Source organism: Salvia hispanica, unplaced genomic scaffold (genome assembly GCF_023119035.1).
Source record: "Salvia hispanica cultivar TCC Black 2014 unplaced genomic scaffold, UniMelb_Shisp_WGS_1.0 HiC_scaffold_545, whole genome shotgun sequence".
In the NCBI taxonomy this organism is placed as follows: domain Eukaryota; kingdom Viridiplantae; phylum Streptophyta; class Magnoliopsida; order Lamiales; family Lamiaceae; genus Salvia; species Salvia hispanica.
This window is the reverse complement of record NW_025952295.1, coordinates 16,413-40,304: the sequence shown is the minus strand read 5'-3', so window position 1 is coordinate 40,304 and position 23,892 is coordinate 16,413. Positions and strand designations below refer to the sequence as shown.

General features: G+C 34.9%; 2 pseudogenes; both read right to left on the bottom strand.

The window, feature by feature from the left end:
* Window positions 1-6,963: 6,963 nt before the first annotated feature.
* On the bottom strand, window positions 6,964-9,516 carry LOC125199542 (annotated as a pseudogene).
* An 8,019-nt stretch (window positions 9,517-17,535) lies between these two features.
* LOC125199540 lies at window positions 17,536-22,030 on the bottom strand (annotated as a pseudogene).
* Window positions 22,031-23,892: the final 1,862 nt, after the last annotated feature.

Sequence of the window (23,892 nt, the reverse complement as noted above, 5' to 3'; positions counted from 1 at the left end):
GTTGAATTTGACATTTCATCTGGTTTATTTGGGGTTTCTGCAAGGATTTTAAACATTTTGATGTTTCCTTTTTTTAAATTTTAGGTTGGTCAGAAAATTTCTAAAATGAAGTCAAAAAGGGTTCCCGGGGGCCCCAGACAGAGGTGGGGTGACCTCTTAAAATCTTGTCTAGGGATTTTTTAAGATTGGGACTTTTTAGTGAATTATTATATTTTTATTGTTCAATTTTTTTTCTAATTGCCACAATCACTTCTTTAAATAAATTTCACTTCTTAAATTCTATATGCTGATTTAAAACTTTTCCATGCAGGCTGGTTTTGGGCCAAAGATGAATCAGTTGGTGGGGAGGGTTCATTATTAAATTTAAAAGTGGTAAAACTTTTCTTTGGGTTTACATAAAAATTTAAAGATAGTTTTCCAGCCACACTTGAATATTAGCTCTTTTCAAATTAGTAGAGTTGTTTCAGTATAAAATTACACTTCACCACAACAGGTGAGCCTAAAAAACATAAAAAAGATGGAAAGAGGGAATTCCTGGATGCAAAGAGGTTCACCTGTTTTTACTGACTGTTATACTTCAATGTGTTTTAGCTGTTGGTTCTAATTTTTTGCAAAGAAATGCCCCCACACCTGTAAATATAAGAAAGGGAAAAAATAGCCAAACCCTTCATTTTTAAATTAGTTTGGTAGCCGTGAAGCTGAAAGTTTCTGACTGTGGTTGTTTTAGTGATACATCAATCAGTGTCCACATTTTTACAAAAACCCCTTTCTCAAAAAGCACTAGACGAGATGGCATTTATCAACTTTTTTTTGTGTAAATATAAATTTAAAAAAAATTGCCCAGAACTTTAAAATTACTTTACTTAAACCCCAAACAATCACTTTTATATCAAAATGTCCGTCCTTTTTCCCCCTTAAATTGCAATAAAGTTTGCTGATAAATTCTAGATGTCAAGTACTGTTGCTTCATTGACTTGTCCATTGATCGTTCTTCCTTCCTTCCATGGCGAAAAGTTTAAAAGGGCATTTTTTTCATTTGGTTTAAAGTGACAGAACTCAAAAAGGGAATCTATTTCCACCCTGACCGCTGATAACACCAAATTAAGAGCTCAGGTACAACTGGGGAATGTTTTCTCATATTATTCTCCTGATCTACTGCTTTTTTTTAATAGTTTTTAAAATCAGTAGATTTATTAATTTGTTCCTTATGCTTTACCTAATGGCAGAGTAGTTTGGAAGAGAAAAGGCGACTTTTACTGGAACACTCTAATGCATGTAATGATCTTTTGAAAAGACTAACATTTTCATGTTTAGTTTAAAACCCCATAGTATTTGATAAATTTATTTTGTGGAATTCCCGTAAAATATAATGTTCTTTTTAACAAATGCCTAATTACTCATAAAAGTCCAATTTATTCTGATAATAGAAATTAAAATCAGAGTATTGCAGGTGGAGGAGCTGGAGCTATCCAGGGACACTCTCTTTAGCGAAACACAACAGTTGAAAAATTCGTTTCAAGTCTACAGTTACAGATTAATAACCTTGAGATGGACAAACAGGTAGCAACTAGCAAGATGTTTTCTCTAATCTTGCTACTCATTATCTGTTTCCTACCTTAGTATCTCAATTTTCAAGAAGAAGTCATTTTCTCACTTCGGTTCTGTAAATACTGTGTTTATTAGTGAACTTTTATTTTCTGATTCAGACTCTAGAAAATGGTCATGCAAACTACGAGGCAGAAGCTGCTAGTGCACTGGTTGAGAAATTGGTTGCAGAAAATGCAGAGCTTGTTGAAAAGGTGAGTTACCTATCTATCTGAAATTATGGCTATGGTTTCAGCCGTGGTAGGATAATTTACGTCTGTGGCTGTTGTTCAGGTTAGTGAATTGCATGCTGAGCTTGAACAGAGACGTGTAAGAACTGAACAATTTCCCAATGTTGGCTCAGTTCCCGGTGCTGTAAGTGCTCAATCTGCTGAAGTATCTGGTGCTAGTGAGACAATCACTGTCTCAGGCGGCATCAGTCTTTGGAAGATGTCATAGTCAAAGATGAGAGGATGACGAGCTTGTGACGTGGAAACCTGGTGTTGCAAATTCTTCAGAAATAATAGAGGAAAGGCGAAATCGTGCAAATTCCATTGGATGAGAATGAAGCAGTGAAGGAAAGTAATATGGATGCTGCTCAAAATGATGACAATGTGGATGTCTCGCTCACTGATTCACCGTTGGTTGGCGCTCCGTTCCGTTTGATATCATTTGTAGCTAGGTATGTTAGTGGAGCTGATTTAGTGAATGCCAACACTGGCTGATCAGACTAGGCAGACTGGAAACAGAGATTTTTGGAATAGATAGAGAGAATACAGCCATAGAAGTTTTCTAGAAAGAGCTAGTTATATTTATACAGTTTTCTGTTATGTAGATTAACAATGTAGATTGATTAACGATTGATAAAACTACTGTTACTGACTTGTTACATACGAATATTTAATATAGAAATTGAATTGAGAAAATGTCAATGATGGTTACTGTGTTCTAAGCAAATCAAGAATCTTTCCAGTTTATTGGTGTAAAATGATCAGATAATAACTAACACTACCATGAACTCAGGTGGGGATGATCATCAGATATTAGAGAGAGAGAAAAAAAGATAAAAGTGGGTAAAATATTAGAGGTTTAAGTAGAAAAAGAATAGGGCAGTAGAAAGGTGAAGAAAAAGAATAAAATAAAGTAGGAGAAAGAATAGAATAGAATAAAATAAAATAAAATAAAATAAAATAAAAAATTGTGTTTGATTTTGCTAAAAAATGATATATACCAAAGGAATATGAGTAGCTTATGGTGAGGTATGAAGTATGTAATAAATTGGAATTAACTTTCCATTTGTATGCGAGACTAATTTTAGTGGGTGAACAAATAAAAATATGAGATTATTTTTTATCGACGGAGAAAGTATTATTTTTAAATTTACATATAAATATAAAAGTAAAATAAATAATGAATCAAAATAGATTTTCACTTAATAAAAATTTGAAAAAAATTACTAACGAAAATTGAGAACTAAATAACAGAATTAACTTATTTTGAGTCAATCCCATAGAATCTCGAGTTAATTTTGGTTCAACCTTATTGAGTTGTCGATTGGTTTAAGGTCAATCGGATTCATAAACTTCTAATCATAACTCTATCACATTATCGAGCTATTCGGGCCAATTCGTGAGGTTTCGACGAATTGATATCCACGGTTGTGTTTGTATAGAGATCGATCGGGCCTCTTCACGCAACGGAGTATGTTAACGCCAATTTGTGGGGTTCATGCTCAACTATACCAATCAATATTCCATGTGTTTTTATATATCTGTTGATAATTAGTGTCAAAATAGGATGCAACTATTACTTCTCACAAATGTTCATTAGATTGCTATTATCATTAACTAGTATCAGTATCTTACAGGTGTGATCACCCATTTTATTTTATTCGCATTAATTTTTAATTATTAATTAAATAAAATTAAAATAAGTTTAGAAATAAAGTAATACGGACACTCATGTTGATTAGAATGTTGGATCACAATTACTAAGAAAGTGGTCATACATAAACAACATATACATCTTATCTTTAAATTATACTCCAATAAATTAAAGTAATATTATATAAATAATTCTTATTTTGATTTTGGTTTAATTTTGAAAAACAAAGCCACTTGATCCATATCATTCGAATTTTTTGAAATTAAATTTGAGTTGAAATGGAATTTTTTTTTCAAAAGTGAACTATATTTAACATTTGATATTCTTATTTAATTTTTAAACTGAATTTTAGTGTCCAAGTCTATTAATAATTCAATAACACATCCAAACTTTGCAAAAACCAACTAAAATAATTCGTAGATAACAATCTGCAATAGAATAAAAATTATTCCTACACAAAGTATCCACATCATATATTATACTAATTGTAGCATCATTTGTACTAAAATGTAGAAGGCATATTTCATGGGAATTCAGTTGCAAAGATTTAGGAATGGGAAGTGTGAAACTTCATTTCCACGTTAGATTTTCAAAAATAAATACATGGACATTTCTGATTTTTTCCCAAAATTAAAGCTGATGCTTGTTTACCGGAAAGTTATGGCAGAATTTCCGGCAATCAAAACAACGTCATTTATAGTAAACGAATTAATTTGCTTGTAAATACACAAACATTTAAGATATTCTATTTTTTCCCCTTAACTTTTAAAACTTTCTTGCATTTCCCCAAACTTTCTTAGCTAAATTCAATGTCTCCATGTTCATGCAAAATACTCTCTCCGTCCACAATTAAGAGTCTCATTTTTAAATGACACGGGGTTTTAAGAAATGTTAAGAAAAGTATGGAAGAAAGTTATGGAATAGGGGTCCCACTTGTATATATTAGTTTTAAATGATATGTGAGTGGAATGAGTTAGTGGAATGTGGGGTCTTTTTACCACTTAGGCTCGTTTTTGTAGCATGGATTGGATATAACATGATAGATAATTTGGGATAAAATTTTCGGGCCAAAAGCAGGATAGTGTATGGATATGGTTTTTATGATGTTGTTTTGTAGATTGGATTATTTTTAAGGTTAAGGTATGCAATGACAAAGTTGCCCTTCCTATAAATATTCTTATTTAGAAAAGAATTAGAAAAGTGTAACCGAAAATTCATCAAGATTGTTCTGCAATTCATCTTTGATTCTATTTTCCAACCCAAACTTCATCAAGGATCTTATATTCTCGAAATAAAAAAATTCCCCAAAAAAAAACCCAAAAATTACTAAGAACCAATTAATAAACATAAAACTTAGCTAAATTAATTCATAGAAAATTAACATAGAAGTCAAATATAACAAGCAACACGAAAAATTGATGCAAATATAGGTACAATTTTTTAGCAAGAATTAGATAAGGGAAAGGCTTGTTTTCGAAGATGATATGGCGCAAAGGTTGCAGTTACGTTGGGGAGGCTCACATAGAGAAGAAAATGGAGGGGAGTAAGGAGGCTGGAATCTCCTTTGGAAATTCATCACCCCGGATTTTGCAAATTTCCAATTTGAGAATGAAACCGTAAAATCGACTCACAAACTCGGGGAACGAACACAGGAAATTTTCGAGCAACGCCGCCACCACTACAGCCGGTCACAAACGACGGCGGATGAGGCATCAACGACGGTGGCGGATTCGTTGGGATCTACAACTTGGTGGTCGAGGCCCATCGCCGCCATTACCGTCGGGCCATGGTACGGATGAAGGCGAGGAGATATGAAGGAGAGAGGGTTGCTGCGTAGAAGTAGCGGGTGGCGGAGAAATCATTTGGGAGAGAAAGGAGGAAAGAGAAAACTCGAAAAGGGTAGGAGGTAAGAGAAAGGGGTAGGAGGCGGAAACCTGCAAACGGCATAAACCCATAAAATTTTTGGGATTAATTAACCAAGCCCAACAAGGTGAAAAATAGCATTATTCAGCGGGCCTAGGGGTCATTTTTCGGGCCTTAGATTGCATTTATCAAGCTACAAAACAGAGGTTTAATCCGATAATAAACCTTTTCCATAGAAATCCAGTCTATAAAACGGACCCTTAGGTAATATAATCGGACTCTTATTCGTGGACGGACCAAAATGAAAAACGGACTCTTATTCATGGATATAAGTATTATAAATAATTCATTCTCCTAGGGAAATGTATTTAAAAAAGTATTATACATTTTTTTTTTCATTTTAGAGATATCTTTACCTCTTTAGGAGATATGACTTCTAAATATAAAATGGATTTTGGTGTACAGTAGGAGATGCTTAGTTATTTCACATTTGAAATTATGCTTTTTGATTCGCCAAAATAAAAGAAATTACTTTGCCCAACACACGGGATGCAAACTAATTTATTCAACTGTCCGACTGCAAAGCAGACGTAGTCAAGCTTCTTGTGGTATGGCAAAGTTGAGGAATTTTTAATCACTCTTTGACTTTGACGGAATGGGTGTTCAGAGCATTAGCTCTAAACTTTGTTGAGTAGTGGTATTAGATGGTGCACGATTTTTGGAGTGGGTTGTTGGTTCATTTGGAGGAGAAGGTGCCAATTTATTTTTAAAGGAAAAACGGTAAGTCCGGAAGGAATTATGGCTCAAATTATGAACATGGCCAAGACAATTGGGGAGCTCAGCTTGACAAATGGTATACGCATTGGAGCCGCACGTACGCCTATGCTGATTGGATGGCATCCTCCACACGATCAAGTTGAATACAGATGCTTCCATCGAAGGGGGCCTTGGACGAGCTTTTGGCGGGGCTTTTCGAGATGAGAGGATTGGAGACTTGGATTTGTTGTTAATATTAGGAGCTGCTCCATCTTGATGGCGGAAATTTGTGCATCTTCTATGGATTAGAGCTGGCCAAGGCTCGAGGATTTCGAAGCTAGAGGTGGAGAGTGACAGCTTTGTTGGTGTGTCAATGATTATGGGTAGGTTCGAGATCTCAACCAATTGTCGCTTTAGTACAAAGGATACAGTGACACTCTTCAAGACTTTGACTCAGTCGTGGTTTGGCATGTATTGCAGCAGATTTTAGTCCCATTTTGCTTATAACTTTTCTAGAGGAGTAAATGTTTTAGATACTCCGCCATTGGGGTTACGTAGTTGGTTGATCAATGATAGCATAGGTGTTTCTTACATCCAAACTAATTTATTAAAACCAAGTCCGATTTTTTTTATTCCTTTTCCCCCTTTAAAAAAATGAGTGGTGAGTGAGATTGAAGACTATTGTAGAACCCTTTTTCCATTTTTTATTATTAGCAGGGGGGTCCATGCATTGTTGGATTACAAAATTCCCCAAAAAACCCTTAATTCTTCAACTCTATTAAATGATAACAGTATCCATAGTAACACAATTAAGTACTAAAGCCAAAAAGATACAAATCCCAGCTGAAGAAAATAAAGTGCAATTACTTGTAAAATTTAAAACCCAGTATCTGGCTTCTTGACATTGCCTCTGTACCCTTTTTCTCCAAAACCCTTTGGGGAAGTATCACATCCCTTTTTTTCCTCCCCGGCTTGCGGGTTTTTCCCTCCTGACAAAAGCTGCAATCTAAAATTTACCACCAAAAAATTAAACTTGGCATCTCTCTTTCTCATTATATATAGCACATAACTAAGCCTAGACTTTTATTTTCACCATCTACTACTGATCAGTAATTAAAAGCACTTTCCATATCTTACATACATTGATAAGTAAACCAAGTTGTAGACACTGTATAAAAAACCCGGGAAATTTATGGAATCCAAGAAACAAACCTCAGCAGCACTTATTTTATCAGGTGAAAACATGCCCAAGTCCCTTTCCTTAATTCATCTTAGCAGTACAAACCTGCCCAAAATAAATGGAGAAAAAATTATAATATCATCCCAGAAAAATCATTACAAAACATTCAGGAATAGGATGTTCATCCTTTTAAAAGCATTTAGTGAATGCTGATAAAATTTTTCTCAAATACTAACCTGAAAAACAAGTCTCTTCTGGCGCCTATCAGGCAAAGGAAATTCTATTTTACGATCAAGTCTACCAGGACGGAGAAGTGCAGGGTCCAAAGTGTCCGCACGATTAGTGGCCATGATGACCTTTACATTCACAGTTTGATCGAAGCCATCCATCTACCCAAAGCATAGATCAATGCACATAGATTAAGAAAACTGAGGAATTAAAATACTACCGCCAGTCCACCACTATTACAACTAATAACGATAACAATTATTAAAGGTGCACGCGCCCTTGAACTATATTGCTATAGGCACTACGCAAAAGGCACGCGGCGTGCGTTTAACAACAGTGGTGATAGAAGTATAATACCCCAAGTTCATTGTACAGGACATCATTAACTTATTAAGTTAGTGTATATACAGAACTTCAAATCAAAAGTGCTATCATGAAAGACTTGCTCTAAGTTAGATACCTGATTTAGAAGTTCCATAAGAATCCTCTGAACCTCTCTATCAGCTCCAGTTTGGGCATCAAAACGGGCTGTTGCAATGGCATCTACCTCATCTATAAAGATAATTGCAGGTGCATTCTCCTTCGCCAGACGAAATACATCACGGACCATTCTAGGCCCCTAATTTCCAACAGCAACATTACCATATTAGTTAATAATGCATACATCAATTGTTGAAATGGAAAGCAAAAAAATAAAGACTTTCAATATCACATTGAACCAAACTATAAGAAAGGGCTAAAATTCTTAAAAGTACCTCTCCAAGATATTTTTGAACAAACTCCGAACCCACAACTCTAATGAAAGCTGCAGTTGTGTGGTTTGCTACAGCCTTTGCAAGCATGGTCTTCCCTGTACCAGGAGGGCCATAAAGTAACACACCACGAGGAGGATCAATACCAATCTGCTTGTACAGTTCGTGGTGAGTGAGAGGTAACTCAACAGCTTCACGAATCTCTTGCTTTTGAATATCACATCCACCAATATCCTGATTACGTAATAAACAGGAAGATGTCATTTGAGAACATTGTTGAAGCATAGAAGCTAGAATGGAAAGAGGCAGCCATTAATTATAAAAAGTGTCAAAGTATCTTACTGTTAAAAAAGTGTTACAGCCAATAGCTATTTGATCTTACAATTCTCAATCCTAAATATAAGACTTCATAAACAGAATGAAGTAACAAGTTTTTCAGTTCTAAACTGTCCAGTCAAAAGTGTTTAAGAACTAAGAATCTGATTAAGTCTAAATTGTATTATCTGAAAGGCTCAATTATAGTGTTATCACATTTTTTTGATGTTGTAAAGGGAGTTCCCTGACCTAATTGTACAACACTCAAACAATACCAATTCCACCAGTTAAGAAAAATTAATCAAACAGGATAGCCCTAATTCACCAATCAACCCCTCAAAATTAAAACTCAACATGAAAACCAACATAACAGCAGAAGATACTGACAGTGTATGTGACATCAGGCTTCTCAGATTGGCTGAGAAGCGAGATGCTGGAGTCAGCTTCCGGGGGCAGGACATCGACCAAGGCGTTGGAATGGCGGTGGAGCGCGACGGAGGCAGAGGGTTTGAGTAGTTCGCGGTTGATGGTGCTCAGGATCCGGACGTAGTAATTCGAGCCGGTGGTGGAGCCGACGATGCCGTTGTTCTGATCAACCATCTCCATGAATTGGCCGATAACCAAGGGCACGGATTGAATCCGCTTCACTTCCTCCTGCGCCCTAAGAAGCTCCCGCTTTAGGTTTTTCAATTCGTCCTTGACGTACTCCTCCTGAATATCGATGAATTCGATCTGCCGCTGCAAGGATTTAAGCCGTCCGTACAAATCTTCATCGTCGACGGCGGGAACATCCGATTTGACGGCCGGATAAGACGGCGGAGGTTCGGAGATCGGTACAGGCTTAGGATCGAGCACCATTGCCGAAGCTGCCATTGCTTCTGCTCTGCAATTAGGGTTATGTTTCAAAATTGGATTTGGTACTTCTCTTTTAGAAATGATGACTTGATGCAGACGAAATCAATGGGAGGTGAAGGTATTTATAGGATTTGGGCCCTATATATGGGCCTCTGCTTCTTCTATATTTATCTCTTAAAAATATGTTAAGTTTCTATTTTAATTAAGGAAATTTTTGAATAAAACTATTCATTTATAATTAATATCATTAGAATTAACACTTTACTAATACTCTATAAATAAAAATTATCAATAATGTGAGCTACTAACACTAGGATTAGACTTTGCCCCCTTTTTGTTATAAACTTATTATCAAAGAATGAAATTTTAACAAATCAAAAGAAAAATAGTGAAATTTTATGTGATCAATGCAATTGAACTTAAATCAGAGCTGCATCACTCCAATGTTGATAATAATTTGAAAGGGCCTCTCTTGATAACCAGCATATACAGCAATCGGATTTCCCATTAAATAAACAAAAGATAAATTAGCCTTGAGACAGTTCTAACAATAATAAAGCAATTCAACATATATATACACTGCCATATATACCAGTTGCTACTTAATCAAGATTTTAACTAGTACAACTTTAGTAGTACTTCGTTACATGTCCCACTTTATAACACTGACTTCAAACTTTATACTGTATAAAAGATTAAGTGAAAGAAATTAACATAATATACTTTTATTAGTATCTATCTATACATATATAAAAGGCGAATTTTGATCTTCTTTTGAAATATTTATAAGTTTTGTCCTCATTTGGGAATATTAATAAGATATGGAATCAATTTGAATATTCATGAAATAACTAATTCCTTCCCATGGCTATTACATGCAGAAACATATAGTTATCACCATATTGTATATATGTATTTACATTACATTGTCACCACACCAAAGAGAACAATTTGTGCATTATTTTTCAAAAACGTCTAAAATTCCACCTCAAAAAAATATTTCCAAGTGTTAAGGACCAAAAATGATAGTTTGGGAAAGTTCACGACCTAAAAAAAATGTCCCCTCAAAAATCTAAATAAATGACATAAAAGGCAAGTTTTAGCCTTATTTTGAAATGTTTATAAGCTATGAGATGAATTTCAATATATATAAAATATTTTATAATCAATGTAGAAATGAATGAAATTATACTACGGCCAATATAATAGATGCTAAATATGAATATAGCTACGTGATTTCAGTTACAATGTAAGAGTGATGAGCGTTGAAACTCATTTTAATTTGGCCGTTACTTTTTTTTTTAATTAACTTGGCATTCAATCCACAAACAATATAATTTAGGGGTGTCGAAACGGGTAGCGGGTATTGGGAAACCATCAACCCGACCCGCTATCCGCCGGGTAATGGGTACCCGCTACCTAACGACAATGGGAAACGGGGCGGGATCGGGTAGTTTGTTTAAATTTTAGCGGGTATGGGTATACCCGCTACCCGCTCGGGTATACCCGGCTAACCCGATAATACCCGTTATTTATAGGGGTTTGAAATATTTGATTTTAGTTAATTAGCTTCAAATCCATATATACTCCCCGATGATACACTTTATCTCCAATTATTTATCCGCTACCAAACGAAGGATTGCAAGGTTGGTGAAAGTGAAACTTTTATTAGTTTAGTGTCTTTATATTAAAGATTTAAAATTTATAGACTTTTAGTTGAAGTTATATACATTTAGACTTTTGATGAAAGTGAATTATTTTTTATTTTATATTAGACTTTTGAATGGTGATTTAATTTTAGACATGCTTGATGTTTCTATCATATTTGCTTATTTGAAATTTGGATTTGCATTATATTTCATACATAGTCATATTATATTTAAGAGATGAGAAATCATCATATTTGTGCATAGTTAATAGTTGAAAATTATGCAAATACAACAAAGTAAAAAAAATATAAATCTAAAAGCGCAGTGTAGCAACTAGCAACAATCCCAAAATTCATTCTATAATTTCAAATATGTACAAAAAATTATTGTATTAGATGACTAGCATTGATGATAAGTGAAAACTAAAAGCATAATACCGTTGAATAATATAATACACAATTCAAATTATGTGTGCGGGTTTGGGTACCCGCAACTGCGGGTTTGGGATACCCGATGCGGGTATGGGGTTACCCGTTTAACTATACGGGTCGGGATTGGGTAGTATAATATTGAAGTTTTCGGGTACGGGTACCCGCAAAATCGGGTTTGGGTACCCGCGGGTACCCGTTTCGACACCCCTATTCAATATATAACAAATGCCCATTATTCAACCATTGGATCCTTGAGTTGGATGGTTGTGATCAATGCATTATTAGTCTATAATGTTGCATTATTAGCCGTTGTGCATTATTAGAATGAAAATGTGCATTATTAGTCTATAATGTTGCATTATTAGCCGCTGTGCATTATTAGAATGAAAATGTGCATTATTAAATGACATGTGACATTAATCTAACCGTCAGATGACAAAATCGTGGGGCTAGGATTAAGAAGGAAAAAGGACAAAAGATATGAAAAGGATTTGAATACATCCATATATATATATATATATATATATATATATATATAGGTTTGTGTTAAAATGACAACCCCTCTTAAAATGACAACGTGACACCGCTTATACAACAACATTATAAACACTACACAACAATATTACAAACACTACATAGCAATCTATAGATTGTTGTATAGTGTGTCGATATTGTTGTTCAAGAAAAATTGTTGTTTAAAGACCAGCACATTGCTGCCCGTCTTTTTCCAGATTTTTTTTTTTTTTTTGCCACGTGACATCTTATTATTCGTCCACGTGTACAAATGATTGGCTAGAAATGGTGGTATGGTGTTATTTTAAGGGGTGGTGGCACCCTAACATGCCCATATATATATATATATATATATATATATATATATATATATATGTGATCAATGTCGAACCAATTTTAAAGACCGAACTAGAGACCAAATCTGGGCCACTAGATCTAGTTTTTTTGATGAGATGTGCTGCTGTGAAAATTTTTTCTGCTTCATTACTAGCCCATTTTACTTCATTGTATAGGTTTATTACTTCATTTTGTACATAATACCTTGAAACTACAACATGTTTTTACTTGTTTCCAGTAAGTTTTGAAATGATTCAACATATGCTTCATTCAAATTCATTGACGTGGGTTTTTGCTTGATTAACATTTAAAAATGCAATTTATTCAAGTGAGTTTATTACTTCATTCAGAAACGTTATTACTTCATTGGATAAGATTTTTACTTCATTCCAGTAGGACTTCAAATGCTTCTACACATACTTCATTCCAATAATTTATTACATTATTTCATGTGTGTGTTAAACCATATTAGCGTCATGGCGGTGGTGATAGATATTGTAGAGAGAAAGAACGGCACGCGACGGCAAAACCACATTTACGTACTGGAATGAAGTAAAAACCTACTGGAATGAAGTAAAAACCTACTAGAATGAAGTAAAAACCTACTAGAATGAAGTAATATATTCTGGAACGAAGTTAAATCTTCGTAACATGTTATTATGACTTATTTACCTTCGGATGAATTAAAATAGGCTCGTGATGAAGGCGAAAATAATTTATATCTGTATCTTATCCATAAAAAACTAGATCTAAAAGCCCTAATTTGGTAGGGTTCGGTGGTTCGGTCTTTAAGAGTGGATTTGTGGATAATGGGACTCTCTCTCTCTCTCTCTATATATATATATATAGGTTTGTGTTAAAATGACAACGTGACAACGTTTATACAACAATATTATAAACGCTACACAACAATATTACAAACACTACACAACAATCTATAGATTGTTGTATAGTGGTCAATATGGATATTGCTGTTCAAGAAAAATTGTTGTACAAAGACCAGCATATTGTTGCCCGTCTTTTTCCAGATTTTTTTTTTGCCACGTGGCAGTTTATTATTCGTCCATGTGTACAAATGATTGGCTAGAAATGGTGGTATGGTGTTATTTTAAGGGGTGGTGGCACCATTAACATGCCCATATATATATATATATATATATATATATATATATATATAGGGGTGCACTATGGTGCCACCATAGATAGGATAACACCATACCACCAATATAGTCCGTTAGATCTCATTTATGGACGCCTAGGATTATGTTTCGTGAAAAAACACGGGTTTGCAGTCTACTGTATTAGATATTGTAGTCTACTGTATTAGATATTGCAGTCGTGGTAAACTGCAATATTGTTGTGGTAAGATTGCAATATTCAATGAACATCACTGCAATCCGGTAACGTAAAATTAGAAATTTCCTATTTTACCCCTCCGTGTTTTTACACATGGCAGCATGACAAGCACACGATTTTCAGATCCAATGGCCTAAAATGGTGGTATGGTGTTACAATAAATAGGGTTGTCATCTTAGTACATCCCTATATCCATTTTAGGCCATTGGATCTGAAAATCGTGTGTTTGTCATGCCGCCACGTGTAAAAACACGAAGGGGCAAAATAGGAAATTTCTAATTTTACGTTGCAGATTAACGTCTTGTTCATTGAATATTGCAGTCTTACCACAACAATATTGCAGATTTACCACGACTTGCAATATCTAATACTGATGGGCTGCAATATCTATCTGATAAACTGCAAACCCGTGTTTTTTTCACGAAACTTAATCCTAGGCGTCCATAGATGAGATCTAACGGACTATATTGGTGGTATGATGTTATTTTAACTATGGTGGCACCCTATATGGTGCAGCCCTATATATATATATATATATATATATAGGATTGTGTTAAAATGACAACACCTCTTAAAGTAACACCATACCACCATTCCTAACCAATCATTTGTACATGTGGACGAATAATAAGCTGCACATGTGGCAATCATAAAAATTGCTCAAGGATAAATTTTCACGGACTGCAATATCCAATACACTAGGCGCAATTTTTCCCGATTTGCAATATCCAATACGCTAGGCTGCAATCTATAGATTGCGAGTCTAGCGTTTATACTATTGCAGGTCTAGCATATATAATATTGCAGTCTAGCATGGTGTCACGAGTATCATTTTAAGAGTGTTGTCATTTTAACGCACCCCTATATATATAGATTGCAGTCTAGCGTTTATACTATTGCAGTCTAGCATATATAATATTGCAGTCTAGCATGGTGTCACAGTGTCATTTTAAGAGTGTTGTCATTTTAACGCACCCCTATATATATATATATATATATATATATTCAAATTTATTCTTCAATTTAACCTTTCATTCTCTGTATTGATTATGACATGGAACTATACGATCCGTACTTTAAAAAATAAACATATCGATCATAGAAGCAAATATACTATTTTTTAATGTGCATCAAAATTGCACCTAGCTTATAATTAAACAAAAATTAATACTTCCAAGAAGAAAAGAAAGTACAAATATTAAGTTATATCTTATTATAAGAAATAAAATGTGTCCCCTATAACGTCTTGATCCCACCAATCAATGAAATTAATTATTCAGTTTTTTTAACATTTTTTTATTTATTTATAGGTTTTGATTGTAGGAAGTTAATTCCATTTATTTTAATTATAAGTGGAGGAAGTGAAAGGGACTTCTATTTTTCTACTATAAATATACGGTATTTGATAGCTTATAATCCATACATTTCTCTCTTTTTTCTCATTACATTCTTTGTTGATTTTTTTGTACAGATATGATCCGATTTTAGGTATTCTCTTGGATCTCCATCGATATTGTTTTAATATGAAGTTAGTTTTCTATATGATGATCTCCATCGGAGTATTATCTATCGTTTAGTTATATTTTATTACTATATATTGCATGCCTATTTTTTAAATTTGTTGTTATTAAGTGTGTTGTATATAACAAAATAGTCATAAGTTAAAGTGGTCTAATATTGATTTAAAATCTATTTATTTACATTATACAAATTCTCATAAGTTAAAGTGGTCTAGTATTGATTTAAAACCTATTTATTTACATTATACAATTTTTATATAGAAAGTAGTTCGTGAGATGTTATTGTTTTGACTGATTCTAATATATATATTTTATATTATTATGTTATATTTATTTGAGCATTAAATTAATGTTGTAACTATTATAACTAGGATATTTTGTTATAGGAGATGTGAGTGGATTTATTTTTTTCTTCTTAGAGCTTAATCAAATGATGTTTCAAATATCTCAATTCATATATTGTAAATTAGAGCTCTCCAAATTTTTATAATTTATTATTATTTATTTCAAGTTTATGGTATGTTTTAGTTGTATAATTCATAGTTATTTTATTTACAATTTTCATATAATGATATTGTTTCTAATTTTATTAATTAATTTACAATCTAAAATCAATGTTATTAAAATATTATAATTTGTGCATCGCACAAGTGTGGTATTAGTTAATTTTATAATATGCAAGTAAAATGAGTTATAACTTTAACACATCCACAACGGTTGTCTTTCATGACACTGATGTTCCGTGCTCAAGAAAGTTCCGCCATGAAGAGTTTATTTGTGCTATATTTTCCTTTGGCTATTTATAATTTTGTAGGTTTCACAACTAATACACATGTTTAGGCTATCTCAAACCATTTATATCACAAACTCATTTTTAAATATACATTACATCGAAATATAATTATTCCAATCATTTACATTAAATTCAAAATTTACACCATTTTTGAATTTTTGTCTCACAAAATTTTTACAGTAATACCATGTATGATGTTGTTCCATAGAAAAATCCAAAAATGGGTTTAAATTTGGTACTAATATATGTTTAAAGATACACCAAAAGTCATTTTTTATGTATGGTTGGAAATGCTCTTAGTCAAATTAGTTCGGAGGTGGTATTGGGTTTGAACCTAGCCAACTACAAACCATGTTTTTAATTTTATTCTGTTTGGTTTTAGTTTTTTTTCCCTATTTTTTTGCTTTCTTTCGCATTTTTGCTTTTTGAAATACTATGAATTAAATTTATTAAAATATATATTAAATGAAGGTAGTGTTTATGGAAAATTAATTTGATTGGATTTCATAAAATCAAATTGAAATAAAAATATGAAATCCACAAATAGTTAAGAATTAATGGTTAATTGTAAAGTGATGAATATGGTAGAAAGCACTATGAGTTCATGAATAACGTAGTGAATGAATGGTTTAAGGAATATGGTTGTGGATGCTCTTTAATGGAATGTGGAGTCCGGCCCCGGTTAGGGTTGTCACTCCGACCATCAATCCTCACTAACCAGAATAAAATAACCATTAATCCGCAAATTCGGTCGAGCAGGATTAGTCGGATTCTGCCAAAGGCGAGTTCAGTACACCTGTGATTAGGGATGTCAACGTAGCCCGTAGCCCGTGGGCTGGCCCGAATAGCCCGCCAAATTTATAGGGTTAGGGCTGGAAATTTCTAGCCCGATAAAATCAAAACCCAATTAGCCCGCACTCGATTAACCCGCAACCCGTTAGGGCCAGATCCGAAAATCCGATGGACTAGCCCGAAAACCCGATAAAATTTCTATTATTCTATATTTTTTACTCCTAATTCAACACTTCATTAATTAATTTTAACTAAAAATAACTTTTATTTTTATATTAAATATACAAATCATATATTAAATTTTTATTAATATAATAATTGATAAATAAATTAAAAACTTCACATTCACTAAAAAAATATTTAAATTTCTAAAACATGCATTAAAATTCCACGAAATATCTCAAATATTAGTATTTGATCATGTTTATGATTGAGTTTAAGCACATATCTCATATATATCATAATAAAATGTTTTCATTGTATGAATATTTGTCATTTTAATCATTATTTATTGAATTGATCGCATATTAATATTATTGGCAGCAACCCGATTAACCCGCTGGGCTAGCCCGAAACCTGAGCTTTTAGGGTTAGGGTCGAACTTTTATAACCCGAAAGATATCACAACCCGACTAACCCGTGCCCGATTGACCCGCAACCCGAGTAGGACCGGCCCAAAACCCGACGGGCCAGCCCGACTAACATCCCTACCTGTGATCAAACCAAAATAAAAAATAAAAAATCAACCCTTAATTTGGTCGTTTAAATTAGGGACAACAGGAAATTCTGCAAATACACATCCTAATATCCTAGCTTTAGTCAAGGATCATCCATCTGTGATCTGCCCCACAACCATTTGCAACTTCCCACTTGAATTAATATGTACACCACACATTGGGGTGCAATATAGCCTCAAAAATTGCCCATTGCAAAAAAAGAAAAACAACTTGTTCAACGTCCTCAGCCCTCAAACAAAAATCTCAGGTCTTCCATTGAGAGGCGAGCACCGTGGCTACCACTTTGATCTTCCCCAAACGCCGATGCAACCATCTTTCTCTTGTCATCCTGAAAACGCATCCACAATCCTTATAACCCCAACCCGAAATTCACAAACATCAACAAGGCATGAGGAAGTACCTGAAGACTCAGGATGCGATCTTCAACTGTGTCCTTGACAGTTAACCGTGATACAGTAACTGTACGAGTCTGCCCTATTCTGTGAGCTCTATCAACAGCCTGATCCTCTGTTGTCGGATTCCACCAAAGATCCAAGAGAATTACACGGCACGCAGCAACCATGTTGAGTCCTAGATTCCCGGCTTTTAAAGACATTAACATGACATCAACCTGCAGAGTTGGACAACAGCAACTTATAATTTAAAGAATACTCCCTCAGTCTCCTAAAAAAAAAAACTTTTGAAATGACATAGGTTTTAATGTAAAATTGGTCAAAGAGATAGAAAGAAAAGTGTGTTAGTGGAAAATGGGTATCACCTCATTAGAGAGAAAATTTCCCTTAAATGGAAAGTTTCTATTTTTAGAGGACTGACCAAAAGGAATGAGTTTCTATTTTTGGGGGACGGGGGGAGTATAACAAAGCAACTATTACAAGAAACAAAACTGGAGGATTCTAAAAAAAATAAGCCAGATATCAAAAGAAATGGTATGGGGATCCCCACCTCGGGGTCAGTGTTAAAATTTTTAGGCCTTGTCTCGAGAACATTGACATAGTACCATCAAGCCCGATAACTGATAGGGTTGTTTTTCAGGACATTCGACTAAGTCTAGCATGCTAGTCCATTGTGAAAACAATAGCCTTTTCAGGTGCTACACTTGCTGCCCAAACTCATGATCAGATGCAGAAACATCCTCAAAATAAAAAAATCCTGCACTCTGAACTCTGGCCTTTTTATATGCATGACTTGAGAATTTCAAGAGCGGACTTGATCTTTGATGATACGTAAGTTTCTTTAGAACTGCAGATTCACACCAGTTCTATGAACAGGGCTATCACCATCCACATCAACACACAGGCATCTCCTCAGAGTGGATCTTTAAAAAAACATCGGCACCAGGTTTTTTTTACATTGATGGGCAGGACATGTATTGTCTTCACCAGTTAACTGATCAAACACATTGATAAAGAAAAACGGCCCACACATTGTGACCACTGCATTTTCAGGGGGATCCTGTAGCACATAAAATGTATACATCAAATCCTTATAACCACAGCACCATGAAAAAAAAAATTAACCCTCAGATATTTAATCCCAAACAATATAATTTTCCAGTCCCTTCCCTTATATGGACAAAATTTATCCGCAAATCAACATTAAACGCGTTTTTTGTTAATTAAACCAAAAAATTGAAGAATTTGTGATGAATAAGGGAAAAAGAGGATCCCTAATGAAGATAACTCATAGGTACTACTTTTTTTTCTTCTGATAATCAAGTCAATTTTTTGGTATGAAACATATAATTGGGATTACTTTAGGCAATCCGTTGCTACAATTAATTTTGGGCAGGTTATGTTAGCAGGGAGCAATACTTGAAGATCTCATGCTTAATCAAACCCCGACTTTTGAAAAAATGACAGTTACCAAGAGATCAAATTAAGCAGCAATCAAAAGAAGTACAGAAAAGAGTGTACTTTGCACACAAGACATATGGCCAGGGAAGCTTCCAATGGTTTCAATAAATTAACTAGTAGTTCTCTGGGAAGAATCTTAGCCATCTCAGACGAATCCTTTCCAACAGGATCTGAGCTGAGCCCTTTGACAAGTAATGGGTGATCACAAGCTTGGCGAAGACGCAAAAGCATCAATAGGATATTTGCATAATTTTGACTGACGGTACCAGCAGCAGCATAAGCCTGCAAATATCAAAACCACAGCTCTTGTAACATATTGCAATCTCAACAATGACATGTTTTTCACATTTCAAGTTCTGGAAACATAATTCCCTTTTCACTATTATGGGGCATTTCTCTACAAATCCAGTGCAAGAACCAGATCCAGAATCAGTAAAACTGAAATTTTCTTGTACTAGTAGTATTCAGTACTTAAAAAGCATGCTAGTGGAATGCTGCATGAAGTTTTCCCTATTTTGATTCAGCCTTCTCCTTGCTTAAACATCTGAAGCCAATTTATAGGTGTATGTAATTGGTGGCTGTTCAGACTTCAGTTCATAAGGTAGATACTCAATAGTTCTAAACTAGCACAAGGAAATAAAATCCTCGAGATAGCAATGGTTACAACATCAAATCATTAATGCAAACAATAACCAGATATCAAACTAAGAAGTAACCACCCTGTAAACCAGAGTAGTTTAAAAAAGATAGTATCCGCAGCAACAGCAACTGCAAATACAGGTTTTCATTATACAGGTATTGCAAGGTGCTAGCAACTGACTTCTATCATGGACAAGACTGGTAGACCAAGTCTAGGAAACTATAGCGGTAAGAGAAAACTTGACAAAGAAATTAACACATGAACTGATGAAATACCACTCCTAAGAGGAAATACTGAATAAAGTAGCACATTTTGACTACTATCTTCAGGACTGAGTGACTGACCCAGTATCACCGGCACCCAGTTGCAACATTCATCTGCACCTACTACCTAGGCAAACTAAGATGGTACGGGGATATACGGATTGGGGAGACTGAATAAGGTGACAGACCTTGAATTGTTTGCGTGAGTCAAACTCAAGTTTCTCATAAAAAGCCCGTTCTTCCAAGGAAAAATCCACCCTTGTTAAGTGTACCTTTGGGAGGTAGGTTGATGATAGGCTTACCATCAATTAAGTCACCTATCACAGCAAGAAAAAGATTATGATGACCCTTAAAACATGAATCAAAATAAAATATTGCTGAAGTAAGCAAGTGAATCTGGAAATACAAAATAAGAAGTTTTAGGAAACTAGAATTTCATCAGTTACATAACACAAAAAAAGGGAAAAGAACGAATGGCCGAATAGTGCATAAAATCACCTTTTGTTCGGCGCAACATGATATTCCTTAAGACAAATTGAAGCTTCTTGTAGCCTTTAACAGAGTCCCTCAAAATAAGACCCTTGATAGAAGAACCAAAGGTTTTGTAATTATCATATGGTTAGTATTTAAAAATCTGAAATAGCTGAATAATTCATCTATAGAATTCTGTATTGGAGTTCCAGATAAGCACCATCTTCGTTTTGCTTTAAGGCTACAACAGGCTCTAGCTATTTGAGTTCTGTGATTTTTTATGGTCTGGGATTCATCCAAAACAACCCTAGACCATATAACCTTTGCTAATGTGCCACAATTTCTATCCAAAGCATTCACATCATCCTTTTTTCCCTTCTTGAACTTCTTATTAACGGATGATTTTTTCTGCTTCTTCTCCATGGAAAATGCAGAAGATACTGCAACTCCATCCTTTAAATCATCATCATCCCCTTCAACCAAAGGTTGTTTTGGAAGTTCATTTGATACGATAGCATATGTTGTTAAAACAACATCATATCTTGCCAATGTAACAGGATTCTTGGTCCTATTGCCTCCATGATATACTAGAACACGAAGTTTAGCCTTTTTGGGACTTTCTCATCCAGCTCCCGAGCCCATTGTCAACCACGCTGGCTGGACAAACAATCAATGTCCCTGCTCTTGGCCTACTTTTGGGGGTTGAATTACTCGATTGTGGAAGCATTGCTAAAGCATCAGATACTTTTACCTGGATTGCATCATCAAGAGCAGCACAACCACTAACTCCATTATCATCATCCAAGTTAAAGGCTTCAGTTTTGGTAGAAGCGACTTTTGCTTTAGATTTGGCCTCCAGCCTCTTTTGCTTTTGTATGAGGGCAATCGTTGAAATAGTCTTGCCCAGGCCCTGGGGGTGTGAAAAATTATAATGTATATTGAAGGAAAAAAGATCCAAAAATGAGGAATTTTATTGAACTAGACGTGGGGAAATAAATTGCTGACTAACATGCCCACCTGATCATCAGCTAAGATTCCCCTATGCACAAACCAGACGATTCTTTACGAAGCATCCATGCCAAAGCAATTCTCTGAAAAGAGAAAATGCCAAAGCTTTAAACCATAAATACCCAAACGCAAGTAGAAAAGTACCATGAATAAGCAGACAGGACCTGGTGCCTAAGAAGAGAAACTGACAACAGTCCATCAGGCAAATCAGCTTCTTTTTGTTGTTGATGAAGATCCTGCAATAAAAACATATAAACTCCATACACTAAAAATGAACAACTTTCTAATAACATATAGTAAGGCAATCAAGAAAATGAGAGTAAAATGAAACAATGATCTGTTCAGTATACACATTGAGCTTTAGCTTGAATATTTATCAGAGTTGAACTTGAATTGGAAGTTCCCCCGAAAACTAATATAGAAAGGATACAAACTAAGTGTTGAAGAGTACTATTGATGCTTGGAAAAAAAGTATTCATACTCTGCTGCTCAAGGTAAGCTAAGGAGTTTTGGTTATGGAAGGTTCATTACATTATTGATCCAGATAATTAAAGTTGTAAACCAAGTGATGCACTAGTGTGTTTTTAATGTAATTTGTCCATGACTGCGCTTGTATGCCCAAGCACAACATGATCCACTTCAGATTAGAATGAACATAAAAATGTTCCACTTTGGAGAGGAACATCAGAAAAAATATTATAGAAGCTAGAATAAACAATAACCCAAGTAAGATACTTTGGCTTCTGAGAGTTCAAGTAAATTACTACAAAAATAAGGAAATCCATGCAGTTTTTTTAAATGCAAATTCATAATTGAGCACGGTCACAAATAAAGAAAAAACAATAAAAATGTAAAATACACAGACAGTACCTGCACAGCAGCTTGAAAACCAATCTCTCATCAGGTCCTACAGGCCTCTCGCCCACCCCGGTTTGATAGAAAGGATCATTTAAAGCAACCAATGAGGTGGTTGAAGAATGTTTTCCAGGCATCATAGCCGGAGGTAATATTCTACTTCCATTAGAAGGATTTGACCACATTGATTTCCCATTTTTTCGCGAATTTCACTGGCACTTACATTTTCTATTAGATTGTGTGGGTTAGAGGTAGAAGACTGAAAGCCAGGAAGGACTCTCTTCATAGAATGAGTATTATTGTCTATCCTTGAACTTGAAGTACCGGCAGTCTCTGCAATAGTTAGTCGCTTTGTGGTCTTGATGGGATTTCATCAAGAGCAGTTCGCCTCTTAGAAGAAGAAGGGTCTTTAAGAGAAGGACCACTGTTACCTGCAATTGTGGAATACCTGACATATGCCACACGTTGGATTGCAATAAGTGACTTAGGACAAATAGTTTAGGGTACCTCTCAAATTAAGATGAGGTGGTGTCCCTCACTGGAGATTCATACTGAACAATTTGACTCTTGGAAGAAGGATCTTCACAAGAGAAAAACAGTGTGAGCTGCAACTGGAGGATATCTAATGAGCAACACCAGAAAGTGACTAAGGACCAATCGTTTAGGTGCTACCTGTGGAGTTAGGGACGAGATGAGGATGCTTGCGATGGAAGGACCCTATCATTGATAGTAGTGGCAGTATCCCTAAGTGGAGAGTCATCTCTATAATTATCTATTTCCGGAAATCTGAATCTGAATCCGAATAATCACTATCTGAAGCCATTGAACGATTATCGGTGTAATTGATATGGTCAACACCTATTGAGATGCAAGTGGCAATCTTGTGGGAGAAACATCTTGGACTTGCAACACACAAATAACGCCTCACCAACTACTGTAGGTCTCCAGTTGAATCCTTGTAATGTACCTCAATATACTGAAAACCCCTTTGGGAGTGGAAATGTAAAACAGTAAGAAACTAACAAAATTATACTAGTAGAATGTTTTTCAATCAATTAACACAACAACCTGGTACTATCGAATTAAATGAGGAAATGAAGAGTGAATACAAACGTAATCAAACTACACTAAATCGACATGCATGGAGATGGGGGGGAGCATAATTAATTGGGAAATGAGGGAGCATCTTGACGGCAACTCAGCAAGTAGCAGCCGGACTAGATTTTGATTTAGCGAATTTCGCCGTTGCTTTGAAGTA